The sequence below is a fragment of the Ixodes scapularis genome, unplaced genomic scaffold (assembly GCF_016920785.2).
Source record: "Ixodes scapularis isolate PalLabHiFi unplaced genomic scaffold, ASM1692078v2 PGA_scaffold7__128_contigs__length_106722199, whole genome shotgun sequence".
Lineage (NCBI taxonomy): Eukaryota > Metazoa > Arthropoda > Arachnida > Ixodida > Ixodidae > Ixodes > Ixodes scapularis.
The window spans coordinates 92,142,236-92,159,578 of NW_024609882.1; the positions used below are offsets into that span (position 1 = coordinate 92,142,236).

The 17,343-nt window shown below is 45.7% G+C and overlaps 1 protein-coding gene and 1 pseudogene across 1 annotated transcript in view; both read right to left on the reverse strand.

Annotated features, from left to right (window-relative positions):
• The window catches only part of LOC8035291 (diuretic hormone class 2), a 46,942-nt gene that overhangs the window by 6,902 nt on the left and 22,697 nt on the right, over positions 1-17,343 (reverse strand). The gene's annotated exons all lie outside the window — the stretch shown is intronic.
• On the reverse strand, positions 10,669-13,216 carry LOC120836834 (annotated as a pseudogene).

Here is a 17,343-nt window from a genome sequence, read left to right on the forward strand (position 1 = left end):
TCCGTGTAGGCCTGAGAAGAACCGCGCAATGCCTGATTGGTGTATGCGCTTAATCTCTTGGAGTCACGGCTTTTGCTAATCCGTGCCCTCAGCCACTTTTCTAGCAAACCAATTCAAAGTAAGCCACGTAAGACTTCCGGGGAATAATCGACATAGACCTAACGAACCTTTATTAAAACAGCGACACAACGAGACTTCCAATTTGACGTTGCGTAGCCTTATTTCTAATTTAAATTAAAAAAATGTCCCATTGTTTCTTTCAAACTTTATCCTGAAGTGAGCCGAGATTTTTAGATTTAGTCCAGAACTTGTGCCCGATCTATTAGTTCTAAAAAGTTCCGGCAGTCCCCGCTTGATTATTTTCGTACTTCAGGGCGTCAGAGAATTAATGGTATGTACCAAACGCGGTCTTTGTCCATGTATAGTGAAGTATGCTACCGTTTAGCTTTGAACCAATTGACTTTTTCTTTTTTTTAAGCTTCTGCGCGTGCGTGAATTCTCTCCTCTGGCTCTGCTTTCCGCTCTCCACAATTTTCGGGGGGCAAAGTCTCGCACGATTGTGATATTCAGCGCCCATCCTTGCGCCTATCTCGTATTTTCCGTCGATTCTTTTCCGAGTATCGGTATATAGTATGGGGCATAAAACATCCCCAACTTTCTTGGACATCAAAGCCTCGGCGCGTGCACTAGAATGAGAATTGCAATTGAACAACAACAAACAGCGCAATGTTCCCTGGGAATATCTTAGATGATGGTCATAAGATATCAATAAGCAGAAATTAACTTTTCGACACCTATAGTTTCTATTCCACGGCACTACAAAGTGTTTTGCATCGAATCCTTTGGGCCGCACGAACGAACTTAGCGAGTTCTGCTTTTTCTTGACAAAAGATTGTAATCTTCCCGAGTAGTGTAATTGCCGGGGTACATCATAAAACGCAAATCAATTCTAATTTTGTTACTTCCTTAAAAATTCTTATTCCACGGAATATCCCAGAGAGTTGGCCATGAGCAAGAAAGACCCATACAACGGCACGATGCCAATGTATTTTCCCGTCGGTCTTCAGTTTGTGGACAACTCCCCAGACGGCGCTCGTTACTAGAAAAAAGTCCAATGCTTCACTCGATTTAAAGGAAACAGCCTCAAATCATCATCGTCATCATCATCATTAAAGGAAACAGACTAGTCTTCACCATTATAGCCAGCCGACAACAGCCAGGCGGCGCCAGCAGAGAAAGAGCCCACGTTATACCCTGTCTAGTTGTAACTTGGCAAAGGGTGAACGCCAGGCCACATTGCATGCCGACGGCTTCGATATGCGCTGGGTATACGAGCGCAACGCACATATATTGGAGCATGACGCAGCGAAAAGCCTAATGCTTCATCTCAGTAAAAGCGCACTCAGGTGATTTGTAGTCACTTTCCGATTGGCTCGCTAGGGCCGTGGCTTCCGCCATACTGGAATAAAATAACACTTTGGTTGAAACTAGGTGGTTTACATCGATTAAAAGGTTGAAAGGCGCGAACAAAACAGAACGAAAAAAGACACTTACTACACAGACAGGCGCCGACTTCCACATCCTAGACTACCCAGTAGTTCTTGTTTCGGACACTACGCTAACCTGCGCCATCAGAGTAATGGCTCACGTTTGAACAATGCAGCCGCCACTCCCAGGCATACCCAATGTTTCTTGCTTCAGTCGCTAGATAGTGAAAAACCAAACAGCATTGCAGGTTGCCTATGAAGTCTAGGCTACCTTTTTGAGGGGACGCATTTAAGGGGGAGGGCATATGGATGACCCGGGGGGGGGGGGGGGGGGGGCGCTCCACCGAAAAGCGACTTTTTCATGAAAAAAAAAAAAAAAGAAACGACACACACAAGTTTTTTTAGCGAACGAATTTGTAGTATTTTGGTGATATTGGAATTATTAAAAAATATATTTGGGTAATGCTTCCGCCGTGACATCACGTACGTTCGTGAAGTCAAATAATCTTAGAACATCAAATCCGCCCCAGCCTTGCGCGCCGTTCAACGGCTCTACAAGTGTTGATGAATGCACGTACACGAAATTGCATTGGTGTCAATGAATAAGCCTGTGTTGGCCTCGTAGGTTCCTTTAAGCAAAATAAAATGCAGCTTCTCAATATTTTGTAGTCATTGTATTTGGGCGACATAACTAAATTCCTAAAAAAAGTATTCATTTCTATTACCAAGTACAGCTGCCTCAATACAAACATACCCTAAGAAACATCGGTTACGAAGACAGCAAATCACGGCGAAAAAAAATTATCCCTGCAAATGACAAATCTGAACTTTCGATGGCATTTAAAAAATTCGATGTGCGCAGACGCACTGAGCAAGTGAAACGTCATGCGCACTGTCCCCGCGCCGATCGAATTTTTCGCTTTAATCGTATTAATGACTTTGACATTAGCAAAAATCCTTTGTTTTTTTTTGTTAAATATTTTGCCGTGAGTGTTGGTTTTTGTGTCCCACAGGAAAGTGAGCGCACAGACGTTTATTGGGTGCATTATAGTTTAATTGATGTGATTCTCAGCTAGGTGGCCTCATCTACATGACATGCGTATTATTTTGGTTCTGCCAGAAGAGGAAAATGCAGCAAAAAATTTATTTGACAGGCTTTCGTCCTTTCTTTGGTAGGGACGCCAGTTTTAGGTTGGTTAGACGCAAGTGGTTTTTCCCAGAAATGATTCCCTACGCGAATTGTTTTTTTTTTGCTGCGGGAATCCTTCACGACTCTGAAAAGAAAGAGTTTTAGTGAGTCGTTTTAATGCGAACCGTTCGATCTACGGCACTTGAACTGACCTGAACGTGGGTGATTCAAAGTGCTTTAAAGAGACACTGACAGGGTCTTTATGCTCGCCAAGATTTTTATTTGTACATAACACATTAGAGCCCAACTACCCTGAACACAATTTTCGGCTCGAAATTCGTTTTCTTTCCGCCCGAAAACCGCCGATTGAGAACCGGGGGGTTTGAGTCGCGCTCAAACTTTTCTCCGTGATCACGTGCCGTTTCCATGGTTTAGAAACAACCACCAAGGATAATCGTTGTGAGTCATCGAAGGCACACAGCCAATATTAAAAACAAATAGAAAACATGATACCCATTTTTTGCGGCTTCTAAAAAGGTGCAAATACGTTGATTGAAAAGAAAAAACACAGTCACGTGACTTCCGCCAACGCTCTGCTCCTCTGTATTTCTTCTTCCACCCCAGTTCATTTTCGGTTTCGAGCAGTTACTTTTTTGTCTTTATTAAAATATACGTGACGCTGTCGCAAAATATTAGTTGGGTAATTTTCTGACAGAGTGTTAAATTGTCAGCCAAAAAAAAACAAAAAAAACATTGGGGGTGTTAGTGTTCTTATAACACGGCGGATGGGGCCGGACAAGTGATTGGATTCTTTTGTGGACTGCAGCAGGCCCGCATAAAATCTCGATAAAGAAAAAAAAAACAAAAAACAGGTAAACATATTCAGGCTGCCAAGAGAGGCCTTTGCTTCGGATCCAAGCGAAAAATTTGTCTCCGAACGGTTCACGGAAGCCACCGCGTGTGCCATAAAGTTCATATAAGAAGAGAAAAAGAAAAAGATCACGCCCGCCATTTTTTTTTATGAATATAATGCATTAGGACACCTCGGAACAAATGTACACAAAGGCCACCATCTCTTGTTTTTGGTTGGGCCGAAATAGACAGTGGCGTTTTGAATAAAAGTTAAGAATCGGTAAACTATATCGCTCTCCATTTCGTTACATAATCTAGTCCCTGATAGCTCCACAAGCGCGGGGCGTGCTTTATTCGGAGTATTTCATGATCACTCAACAGCCAACGAGGCTGCGGCATTAGCCGCTAAGAACGTCGATGAAAGAAGCACGAAGCAAGAAGCGTAAACCTCATCAGCCAAGTCCTGTGCTTCATGATCTCAGGGATTTTAGTAATTTTCAAGCCTCGGTTCAGGAAAGTACCGGTGCCAAGCATCCTATACATAAATAAGATTAAAACGTATAGGCTACGCACCGTTCAAAAATATGCTGTGTCTCTTCGGAGATATAAATACACTCAATACGGCAGAACACAAGTAAACAAAAGATGCACTTTGGAACAGAATAATTGTTCACCGCCCTTCTTTTTTGTATTCTCTCTCACGGTTCTTGAGGGAATCCCCACAGAACTTTTGGCGTTTCTTTTCGACTCCGAAGGAAGAAATTGCGCAAGCTTTAATCAATAATGAAGTTGTCTCTTGTCTTTCTGCGATTGCGAAAGAATTCAACAAATACTTCCAGTCTGTCTTTACGGTGTCATGTGACCCACCGGTAGACCCTGTCGTCGTACCCAACGACTCACAAATGCCGGAGTTGGTTTTGTCTGAAAGTGGTATTTTTAATTCACTCTTGAATATAAACGATAAAAAGCATCCGGACCAGCCAATATCCCCAACGCATTTCTGAGAAGATATGCAGAGTGGGTTTCGCGGTATTTATATTTAATTTTTCAAGCGTCCCTTCTTCGGAGCAAGTTACCGGAAGACTGGCCTTGTGGGAAAATTGTGCCCATTTACAAGTCCGGAAACAAGATGGACATTCAAAATTATCGCCCCATATCATTAACAACGACATGCTGCAAACTTTTAGAGCACATAATTTCTAAACATATAAATAAATACTTAGAGGAAAATAACTTGCTGTATGAACACCAGCACGGGTTTCGTCAGGGTCTTTCGACAGTCACGCAACTAATAGACGAGTTTGCATCAGCAATAAACGAACGAATTCAGGTTAGAAGCATTTGACCGGGTAGCCCATGACAAATTAGTACAAAAATTAAACTTATTGGGATTAAATCAGGTTTTGATATCTTGGATACGTTCTTATTTAGAAGGAAGAATGCAGTATGTTAGCTGTAATAAAGTTTGCTCTCCTCCTTTAGCAGTTTACACAGGAGTACCCCAGGGATCAGTGTTAGGGCCCCTTTTATTTATAATTTATATAAATGATATAGCAACAAATTTCCCTCCCTCTGTTCAAGTTAAATTGTTTGCAGACGACAGTATGGTCTTTTCAAAAGTGGCTAGAGTTCAGGACCAGGAAATTCTCAACCAGTCCCTGGAAGACATCTTCTTATGGAGTAAGAAATGGGGTATGGTAATTAATTTTTATAAAACTGTCTCTTGCTGTATTGCAAATAAAAAGAAGGTCTTAGACTTCCGCTATTCTATAGGCGGCATTGAACTTAATAAAGTAGAAGAATTTAGGTATTTAGGAGTTATTTTAGCTAATACCCTGCGCTGGAATAGTCACGTGGATTACATATGCGCCAAGGCTTATCAGGAGTTAGGCTTCCTTAGAAGGCATCTTAGACATGCAAATAGAGATGTTCGATTAGCTGCGTATAAATGTTATGTACGTCCAATTTTGGAATACGCGGGGTGCGTATGGGACCCATACAGGAAGCAGCAGGTTGCACAAATTGAACGGATACAGAATCTGGCACTTCGGTTTGTTTTTTCTGAGTATAGGCGCACCGAGACAGTTACGGCAATGAGAAATGAAGTGCGGCTTGATTGTTTAGAGAAAAGAAGGAAAGTGTGTAGATTAAAGGAATTATACGCGGTGGCTAATGGCTTGACAAAGATTAATCCTGAAGTGTACATTTTACCTTCAACATCACGCTCCAAAAGAACGAGCAATACTAAAGCAATTGCTCCCTACCAATACAGAAATGATGTCTTTAAATACTCTTTCTTTTGTCGGACTATTATTGAATGGAACGCCCTGCCAGAGCAAGTTGTCAATTGTTGTAGTCCTGAATTATTTGAAGCACACCTGAATGAATTGTTGGGTTAAGTTTTGCATGTGGAAATGTATAATTTGAGCATGCGTGGGTAGCTGCAACCAGGCTGCAACCTACCTGCGCTCGCTTCACACGGTGAGTGTATGATTGAGTTACTTATTTTCTGTGTGGTGTTTTTTACCCTCCTGTGTAGACCGACAGGTCCACAGTATTTCAAATAAATAAATAAATAAATTACCTAATTGGAACCTCACTGCAACTTTTCGATATCGCTGATAGTGTGCTGGCTGACTATTAGTTGCCGCGTTTTTTTATTGTTTTTATTGTTATTTTGTTTTTATGTAGCATGTCACCTTATTCCTGATCGATTGTATTCCTATGTCTCAACTCTAAGGAGGCAGACGATCTGATTTTGCTATGTTTTAAAATCGTTATTACTATTCATTGTCAGGGCAAACTCCGGATTGCGTCTTGTGGAGAAAAAAAAACACGAATATTAAGCTTTTTCCATGGAATTTCAGCCTCTCCCTAACATGCAACCGTCCTTTTGCGCAAAAAAATTTTAAACTCTAACAAAAAAAAAGTACGTAAGTTTACACTTTGAAAAAGAAATAGTTAGACAGCCAATAAAAGGAACAACATAAAGATGCCAGCGGATGCCGAAACTCGATATACAAGTAGACAAAACATTGCGATGTGTGCAGGGACACCTGGGCATGATGTTTCACTCGTTCGATGGTTCTGCGAAAATAACTTTTTCTTAAGATTTCATTGTATTTTGAGCTTCGTTATAATTGTTGGGATTCGTACAGTACTCGCCGTGATTGCTTGTTTCCGCGTTCTGTAGCAAAGTAAATTCAAAACCTTTTTTGTGTGTGTGAGTGTGTGTGTGTGTGTGTGTGTTTGTGTGTGTGTGTTTGTGTGCGTGAGTGAGAGAGAAGAAAAAAAATTATCCTGATCGGTAATACGGAAAACGCAATTTCAAAGTAAACTAACGTTTCACAACAAATTCTGATATCTTTTCTTGTCAACGCACTTATCCAAAGTTGTGCCTTGCCGTCTACAGAAAACCCGCCACCTCCCTCTCGTGCTCTATACTCTAAGAAATATATACTGGTCTTCCCCTCAAAAGCCGCAGTTAGAAAAAAAAAAAGAAAAGTCCGGTTCCTTGCGGCGGATTAACAATTTCCCCCTCTATACAGATAATTACGATATATTTATGCGAAGTTTAGATTGGATGTACTTTATCTTATCAGCAATTTTACCTTTCGAACGCTAAAAGCATCGCTTCTGCCTCCGATAAATAGATCTTGTAAAAACTACTTCGCGTGGCGTAGGAGGAATGCGCGAAACTTTATTAATTTTTTTCTAGAGGCGACAACGAGTACAGTCGGTCTTCGTTTTCACAAATTACTTGGGAAAAGAAATGGCTGTGATCAACGGCGGAGGTTCGGCCAATGACGGAAGATAAAAAAAGTTTAGACCTCAAAAGAAATTAGCCTGCGCTGATGACACTGAGCCCACCGTCACAGCGCAAACCAAAAATGGCCGCCTACGCTGTGACAAACAGGGCGAACCATTTTATTCGATCTAAACGCATTTCTAGCTTCGTTACTCGGCGAACTCTCTAAATAGACTGCAGCTGTTTGCCCTTCCAGGTGCTTTGCGGTAAAACTAAACGCACCCAATTTTCTAGAGAGAGTCTACAAAACACTGAGAGCTTAAGCGAAGCACAAGTTAGCCAAACTTAAGAGAGTCTTTCCATTAGGTCTTTGGGTCTTGCTTCCTTTTCGACTTCGACTGACGCTTTGGCGACTCGTCGCTGGTATCCTTTTGCCGCAGTGGTTTCTTCTATAGACCAACACACTGTTTCAAAAACACGCCCGCGTGTGCTCACACCAGATGTGGAGAACGTCCGTGCGCAGAAACCCTATTTGTGTGAGAGGAAGCTTCTGCGCATGCACAGTACCGACAGCAGCGCCACTGCGCGCTTCTAGCTACGTGATTGGTTCTTCGGCCTTGTTATCGGATAACTCTGCAGTCTTATTGACGGAGGAGCGATGCCTTGAGGGTAGACCTAGATGTCTCGAGGGTGGAACTCAGGGCATCTAGCATTGAGGTCTACCCACTATCCTTCCAATCGGAGCCAATCAGAGCTCGGCGTCGTTCTGACGTCAGCGCAACTCCTGCGCAAGAAGCAGACGACCTGCTCTTAGCATAGCATTCTGCACGTCGCCGGACTCGAAGTAAGTATATTGCTAAAGCGATGAGCTTCGTTTCTGACCAGAATTCAATAGAGTCGTTCGTTTCAAGAACGGTAAAGCACGCGCTCTTTTGGAAACCGCCCAAACTCCAGAAAACTTGATTACCCAAAACCAATTGCTGCGGCTGTTCTTGAGTAGAGAGGCGAAACAAAGAGAAATCAACGTTCTTTTTCAATTGCCCCCCTCCCCCCCCCCCCCTACCCCTCCCCCCGAAAACACACACACACAGATACCACTTCAGGATGAGAGAAGAAAAAGAAGCGGGAAATAGAATTTGGAATCTGCAAATTTGATATCAGCGCGCTGTTGCAATATATATATGCGGGACGCGTCTGGGGGCCCGACCAAACAACGAAGGTGATAACAATGATCGCAGCTTGTACGAGAGTAGTTCAAGGTTGACCGGGACATTTATTTCTGCGGCGGAAACGAATAATCCGACAAGCAGGAAACTACGTGAGGTCTCTAAAGTGATTCCCACGGAACGTCCAGGCGCCGCTGCCATCGTAATTAGCTCCCGGATTCCTTCGGCGTAAAAATAACTGTTCTGCGTGACTGCAGCCGGGCAAACGTGTCCGTCCGGTTCATTTGTCACCGGCTGTCGTTCTTCGCCAAACTCTCGGCACCATTCGTACACTTTTGTCCGTGATATAGTTTGTTCCTCATACTGTGGTTGCAGTCTTCTAAAGATTTTATTTAGTTTAACTTTCTCTTTTGTCAGAAATCTGATTATGCTCCGCTGCTCTACTCTTACAGACAAATTGATTGCCTGTAAGTTGATTGTTGAAACTACTCCGCGTGCTTCGAATACGTCCTTCCGGGCGCGGAATATTTGAGAAGGCCTGCGGAAACGTCTTCTGCAAGTTTCGTTGTGATACACTTGTTCAGCAATGTCTTATGCACAAAAGAAGCGTCCAATCATCTGGAGGTCAGCTTCACTGCGCGCTCCTGTGCGCCATTGATAATCACTCAAACATACAAAATTAACAAATAATAACTTTTTTCTTTTTTTGCGTAGCCTGCATTTTGTTTTATTCTAAGCTGGCATTGCGGTGTGACTGCGTCACCGACGCGCTTTCCCCATTTTTTTTTCAGAATACAGATGGCGCGCAAGATGTTGCTCAGTTAAAGCCCCTCGATGTGTTTGCGCTTGTCTTGCAAGTAGCGTCAAATGCGCGAGTGCACGAGGCCCATGTCTCGAGCGGCCCTTGGAAGCAAATGGCGGCGCAGCACTGAAATGAGCGGGCCTTGGAAGCGAATGGCGGCGGAGCACCCGCTCATGGCACGTGTCAAGAGCGCTTCCGCAGCAATGGTTGGCGGTACTTGTGAAAAACGCTTTTATCAAGGGACTTTATGCTCGGTCGTTGACTCGTCACGCCATCTATACCAGTTGTGATGATGTGACTCTGTGTGCAAATGAAGAAGTGCAAGTCGACCATGGATCGGCTCAGAGGGACAAGGTAGATGACGAAGAAGAGAAGAGATTGGTAGGGCGTGCATGGAGAGCGTGCAAAGGACTGGCCGGGAGAAGGTGCTGGGTCGGAACGACACCATTCGACCAGGGCAATGGGCGGTTCGCTCCTACTGTCTGACCGGCAGCCTGTTCCAGCGAGGGCAGCGCATTGAAACCACCGTGGAAACCTACGCTGCCCGGCTTCCTACTGCGCGAGCACTTGGTGCGGTGACTCTTGGGTCATCGACGGAAGCCAACCGCTCCCGCTCCTGACTGCCTGCCACAACCGTGGGCCGACAACGACAGCTCCAGACACAAGACCCGCTGCTGCGCATGGTGATTCAAAGACATGGTGCTTGTTGCGTTTTCCTTTCTTCCATTTTTTAACTAAGTTTTCTTTTTTTCTTTTAGTATAAGCACATGAACTCTTTGATTTTTTTTGTAAACACATGTTTTAAGAAAAAAGAAGGACATTGTATCTTGTCAATTATTAACCCCAAAGAACCTCGCAACACCAGTTTTCACCCCAGGAAAAAGGGAAGTTTTGCTCAAAGTTCATACGTCGTGCGAAGCAGTTCTCACAAGATTTGGTTGTCTGAGGCAGAAGCGGTGCTTTTGGTGTTTGAAACGTCAACGTCTTGATAAGGTAACATATATCTAATCTGAAATGCGCCTACATATACTATCTCAATTCCCAGCATAACGAGGAAAATTAGTAATGCTCCGGCTAGAAACCGTACTTCTTTTACTAGGGTTCTTGACTTAATTACGACTGTGCGAGCCGGTCCGCCGTCTCCAAGTGGCAGAGCGCAAACTGAATAAGGACGAAGAAGCACACACATATAACAAAACTGGCGTTTTCTTATGAAAAAAAAAAAAAAAAATTAGACCCCTCAAGCGCACGAGGGACCTCTCCCTCTTTCTAGCGCGCGCATTTGCTGTTTGGTGTGGCCGCCGAAATGGAGATGGCGCGGCAGTCAATGTGTGAGTGAAGAGTCGAGTGACTGGCGCCCCGCTGCGGCGAGACGCCGAAACACACTTCTCCCGAGCGAACACGGGTGTTTTGGGTCCTCGCCGCTGCGAAAGCTGTGCGCTGACGTTCAGGTTTCCCGAGAGAGAGAGAGAGAAAATCACTTTAATTAGAGCACAGATTAAGTACCCAAGATATCCTCCGCCTGAAGTACCAGGGTGAGCTGATCTTCCAGTTGCGGCGACGCCAACCATGCACTCCAGGAGGGTGGTGGGGGGTTAGGAAGAAATGAGGTGGTGTAGGCGACCGGGCAATGAAGGAGACAATGTTCTTGATTGGCATAGGGAGCTGGGCAGTTGGGACAGGAAGGGTCTGATCAATAGCGGAAGAGGTAAAGGCGAGCAGGTGTGACGAGGGTGTTTGTCTGGATTTTACGGAGAATGTGGGTCTGCGCGACACTAAGCTGTGGATGTGGTCGAGGTAGAAGTTCATGAGATATACGGATCTGTTTGTAATGTAACTTGAGTGTTTTTTTGTACTCTGCTGCCTCGTCATTGGTCGGGGGGCTTAGCCAGGGGATTGCAGGTGCCCGGCTGTGAAATTCGCGGGCGAGCTGATGTACCAGCTCATTACCTGCTATCCCTGCATGACCAGGGACCCATCGAATCGTGACCGAGGATGAGGAGAGAGTGTAGGGCCATTTCAAGGTCCTCTCGAAGATCGGCAGGAATTTGTCTCTGTTGCAAGGAGCGTATAGCAGCCATAGAATCAGAGTAGACAGTGTAAGCGGACGTGCGCGGCAATTGGGAGAATGATATGATGGCATGGATAATGGGGACAAGTTCTAACGTGGTGATTGACGGGGGGTCGCTGTATGGACCGCACGTGTGAAGAATAGGTAAGGAATGTTTAGGTATGTAGATTGCGTACGCAGCCGTGCCGGTGTCCAAGATGGAAGCGTCGGTATAGGCTACCGTCTGTGTCTGAAATGGTGGATTATGATGCAAGGCCTGAGCATCTCTGCGACCGTCGTCCAGGCCCGGAGCCATGCGGCGGGGCAGAAGAGCGAAACGCAGATTAGAGGGCAATGGCGAAGCGGGTAAGTGCAAGTAAAAATCAATTGGTGAGAGTCCAGCTTGTTCTAGGATCCAGCGCCCTTGATGTGACCCCGAGAGGCGGGCTAGCTGTCGGTCACGATGGAGGTGTAGGAGTGAGGAGAGGGGAAGGAATAGGCCGGTCTCGTAGAGTCTTTGCGTTGAGGTGTGGATTGGAAGGTTAAGGGAGGCCTTGTACAGAGTGCTTAATGCAGAGCTGAGTTTATTAAGTTGCTGTCGTGTGAGCGTGAAATATGGAACCGAATAAAGAATTTTACTAAGAGCCAATGCATGAACCAATTGACTCGCTTGTTTTTCATTGAGGCCCGCACGTCTTTGCACGACTCTGCGGACAAGATGTGTTACCGAGTGGCACGTGTTTATCGCCGGAGTGATGTTAGCCTGATTTGATCGATCGTGGAGATGGATGCCGAGGACCTTGCATAAGGGTACTCGCGGGATGGTCTGATGGTCTAAATAGAGAGAAATGAGATGGTTTACAGAGCGCTGATACTGGGTTTGAGACAGCAAGAGTAATTCCGATTTTTCTGGGGCCGGTTTCAGCCCTGCTTGGGTTAGGAACGCAGTTATGGTGTCTAGACCTTTCTGAAGAGTAGATTCAACTTCCCCTGGTGATCCGTGAGTGCACCAGAGGGTGAGGTCATCAGCATAAAATATGTGGGAAAGGTGGGGTATCTGCTGCAGGCAGCGAGCTAGCTGGGCCATACCCAGATTGAAAAGAGTAGGGGAGAGGACAGCCCCTTGAGGTGTACCTCGTGTGAGTGAGAGTGGTTGGGACAACTCGCCCCCTATACGAAAGCATGCAGTGCGGTCCTTAAGGAAGTTTTGGATGTAGGTATACAAATTTTGTCCGCATTCTGTTTCTCGAACTGAAGCGAGTATGTGATCATGACTTATGTTGTCAAATGCTTTGCGAACGTCTACTGTGACGAGCGCATGCACCTGACAGGAAGATGGGGAGAGGAATGTGTGCTGGAGTAAAAGGAATAGGTCTTGAGTGGAAACATGGGAACGAAAGCCGATTTGGGTGTGTGGCAGGAATGCAGTGGCTTCAAGATGTTCTTGAAAACGATCGAGGACCATCCGCTCCATCGTCTTGCCCACGCAAGAGGTTAAGGAAATGGGACGGAGGTTATTAAGTGATGGGGGTTTTCCAGGTTTGGGGATCATGATAATAGTAGAAGATTTCCATTCCTTTGGGTATGTACCCTCCGACCAATGTTCATTTATGTAGGTCAGGAGCTGTTTTTTATTCGCTTCTGGAAGGTTACGGAGGAGGCAGTACGTGATGGTATCTTCTCCTGGGGCTGATTTTCGTGAGTTTTTTGCTAGGGCCAAGTCTAAGTCTGCTAGTGTGAAAGGGCTGTCTAAAGTCGGGTTTTCAGGGCCCGAGTAGGAGGGGTAGTTTGAGGTCAATGCTGGAGGGATGTATAGGTTCTGTAAGGCTTGGATAAGGTCTGTGCTACCTTGTAAAGCTAAGTGTTTGTCTAGCGTGGGAGCGGGAGGTGGCTGAGGCCCTAGAAGTGAACGGAGGAGATGCCATGCGGTCTTTTGGTGGAGGGTACCGTTTATCTGATCACATACTCTGTTCCAGTTCGAGATGTCGAGAGTGCTGCAGTGTGTAGTAATGTCTGCATCTAGGTGTTGTAAACGTTCTCGGAGTTGTTGATTGTGGGGTTCTGTGCTACCATATCCTCGCGCTCCAAATCTCCGACCAGGCACTTTATGGCTCCGTCGTCGAACTACCAGCCTTTGTGAGTATAAAGGAGCTTATGAGTGTGGATTTGAGTACGGCATGTTTTCTAGGCACGCGGGAGGGGTGGGAAAGACGGGCGCCGTCGTCTGAAGCGCGTGTCATGAGGGGGCTGAGTTCGCGACCTCTGTGCTGGGCGGTTGTGCGGGTGGTACTTGTAGCTGCTCGTAGGGCGCGCTTGGAAACCTGTCTTCGACGGCGTAGAAACATGGTGTTTCTGTTGTTGTTTTGTTTTGTATTGGGTGCTAATTAGAAGAAAAAAAGATAATCGGTTGCATAATGTTACCACTCACAAAGGGTTGCACGTGTGTGTGAACACACTACCCGAAGGATTTGCCGTTTTCCGACTGATCGCAAGCGATCTCTGCGTGGGCAGTCGTAAATATTACTGGTTTCTACGGAGGCTTTGGAGTTGCTTGGTAGCTGCAGCATGATTTTCAATCAAGTAAAATAAAAAGGTGTTTCCCTCTTTTACCGACTTTGTAGCTTCGAGTTGTATCTCCAGTGACGTACAGTATATCGGCTTTTCCGAAGCGTACTTTGTCGCCAGCGATTGGGAGTCAGTTTGGTATTTCATTTTGATTACTAGCTACTACGCGCTCGATGAAGACCGTAGCTCTTCACGCAAATATCTCCCTCCTTCAAGCGCTTTGGAGGGGCGCAGAAAAGATTTATTTGGAAACTGTTGCATGCGCGTGACCGTCGGTTGGAGCAATCTACTCTTTATCTATTTCAACGCAGGACAGCATAGATTCTGTGGGTAACCTTAGTTGGGGCTGAAACTACAGGTTGTGAGCTCTTCATGTACGTTTTCTTCGAATGTGAAAATAAACAAATTATATCTCCTGCAATGTGCAAGAATTGCTGCGGCCCAAAGAAATGTTACGTTAGCGTCGCGTCTGGCGGCGCTTCGCACGCTGACTCGCGATTGCAACTTCATGCATGTGTTCAGAATGAAGGTTTGAAAAGCTTTCCATATCATAGCTTCACTTTGCTACCGTCCTTTAATTACTGGACATAAATGTAGTCATTTCTAACCTACTTCGTTTTTTTCAACTGAAAATCAATTTTGTGAATCTATATGTAAATCACAGAAAATATCGTAATGGTTCAGGCGAGCTGGTGAATATTAAGCATGTTGAATTAATTGTCTATTATTGTCTGTCTCTTCTACGTTTTGATGTTTCTTATCTGCCCAGTCTCAGGTTGATCCTACATGTAAATCACATCTCATCATCAGTAACAATTTTAATTCAATCCAATTTTATTTATTTCTCTTCATACAAGAAGCTGATACCTAATCGTCTGATTCCAATAGTGAGACATTTTACCAAAGCTTGAAACCGTGGCAGGCATAATCGCGCTGACGAACACTTTTAGCACTGGGTGTCGAAGCGCTGGGATGGCGGTGTGCAGTTTTCTACTTAAATACAAAAAGCTGGTTGATGAAAAGAGAATATTCAACGCTTTACCCCACTGAAACATCTACCACGGCAAATAGGGTGTGATTATAAGTCAATTAAATGCGAAGGTGCAAGCGCGCTGGACGAGAATGACGAAAATAATCCTTGGAGAAGGGGAAAAAGAGGGACCAAGGACAAACCTGATTCAGATAAAATAAAACTGAAATAGGAATGTCTCACCAAATTCAAAGTAGGAAGGCAAAATTCGAGAACTTCTCGCGTGTGTAGGGAAAGCGACTACGTATATCCTGTTTGTTCCAATGTAATAATAGTAATCATCTTTATTTGGACTCCTCGAGTCGCGGGTGGAGGGGCAAAAAGTAAACAATTTTACGTGATGAGGCCCCAATGTTCTGTGAGTGCTGGTTTCTTATTAGGTTGAAGTTTATTCCTTTGTGAAATTTGTAAACTAGTAAACAAACATTTTCTCGACAATATTGGCATAAAGAAGCGGTGGCTGGCTTCCGGCGTCGTTTCCATCAACCCTCGCTTATTCACCCGATCGACGCGAAACGTGCGAGACCACTCGATCGAAGCCTTAAATCTAGTAAGTAGGTGACACTTCAGCGACCCAAATAAATTAGGTATAGACTGACATGCGGCGCGGCTCTGTCTACAAACACTGCCGGAAGGCCGCGCATGCGCAGAAGCTATGTGGGCAGAAGCGGCCAGGCTCTCCGTGTTTTCGCCATTGCGTTCTGTGGCGTGCGATCGTTATTGACGTTGTAGAGACACTTCTAGCTTTATTTGTGCGTCGTACTTCCTGCCGGCGTGTGTCGTGCGTTATACCCGACTATTTGAGCTCGCTACTCGAGCATGAACGGCAGTGGTATCGAGACAAACTGTGCGTGGACGGCGTTGCCTTCGACAATCCGTACGCCGTAAGCAAGGCCTGCTGGACTTCCGACGTGAAGTTGCTGCCACAGACGTCGACGGCTCGCGTCGCCGTTTATTTAGCTTTTTCGCCAAGCCAGTTCATGGCCGTCACGGTGCAGGCGTACAAGTCTCGCGAGTCCTACGATTTCTTCGAGCTGGTTTCTGCACTGCCGGCGAGATCAGCAGACTGTGGGTCTGCTAAAGTGTATCGATTAATTGATTGAATGCACACAGCGTATCTTCGAGTCAAGGCATGATATTTTTCCGATTCTCACGACCAGAAGGCACGACAAGCGCCAACGCTTTGTCCGTTCTGTCGCCGATCTACTTCCGCTTGGCAGCACGGGCGTAGGGAGCCACCGACGAGCGCCTGGCCGGTGCTTCGTGCGCGAACACCGTAGGAGCAAAATCTGGGTGATCTCGATCAGACGACGGCTTCCCTGCACATAAGCAGGCCTCGGGACGGAGATTGAAATGGAAGCCACACTTGCCTTTAAGGAAGTGCTTGCCGCACAAACGGTCATTCGCGCGAAGCGACCATCTTTTTGTTTCACTGATATTATCCACCTTCTGCCCGTATCAGAGTCTGCCGGGACCTTGTGGAAACTCACTCCACTAGTTCTTTCTGAACTTTTTGGTGCAATTAACGGCTACAGAGCTGTGCGGCATGCTGAAATGCTATGACGCCCAGTGTGAAACGTGCGCCCTTCTGCCCATACCACCCGGCCCCCGCGCGATCGCAGCGCCGCCGCAGCTCCGTGACGTCAAGCCCGCGTGTCGGTCTATACACCTGATACAAGTCACTACCGTTTGTATGTTTAATTTTGCGGACCCAAATGAGCTAAATATTGATGCGCTCCTCAGCGAACGATTTTAAGTTTGTAAACAATTCTTAGTAAAAATTGAATAGAACCAACAAACTGGTCAATCGGCTGACTTTGCTGGGCCATATCGGATAATTTAAGAACTTATGTAAACTTCTGCTTGTCTTTCGAGCAGAAGTCACGATGTGACAAACATTCTTGCCACGTATTCAACGCGGGCGGAGCTAGGCGTCAGTTGCTGACGAGCATTTGCTCGTCAGCGACTCTCGAGTCACGCTGTCCTTATCGGCAAGCTCGATGTAGCTAAAACAAATGTGCAGCACTTTGCAGCACAACTGTGCGCACGTATACACCTTTTCCGCGTAGTCGTCGCCATCTTGCGTGTTGCAGCGACAGCCGCGCCGTCTGGCGTACGGTTGTTGTGCGCCCATTTTGGTATGCGGAGAGCAGTGTTTTTCCTAGCTCCCGCGTTGTCCCTATTGACCCCGTGCATCGTATCTTCATTGTTTTCCCTTTAGTGAGTTCCTAATTTGTTTGTTATTGAAAGTGTGAATTATTCTGGTGTTCTGGCGTGTTTATTCGCCTTCATGGCACCCGTTGTTGCGTCAACAGCGCCGAGAGGTTCGTCGCCAGCGTCGCCGGTAATCGAAATCGGAGGCATGTTCACTTTTCCTGAGGACGTTTACCAGTGTTTACTCTTCGCGCGTTGTTGTTTGTGAAGAATGACAGCCTTCTGCGAATGACTAACGGAGGGTTTCTATGCGCGAGCGAGGGCGACCCTGGGCATAGAAGTATCATCGTTTAACCGTAG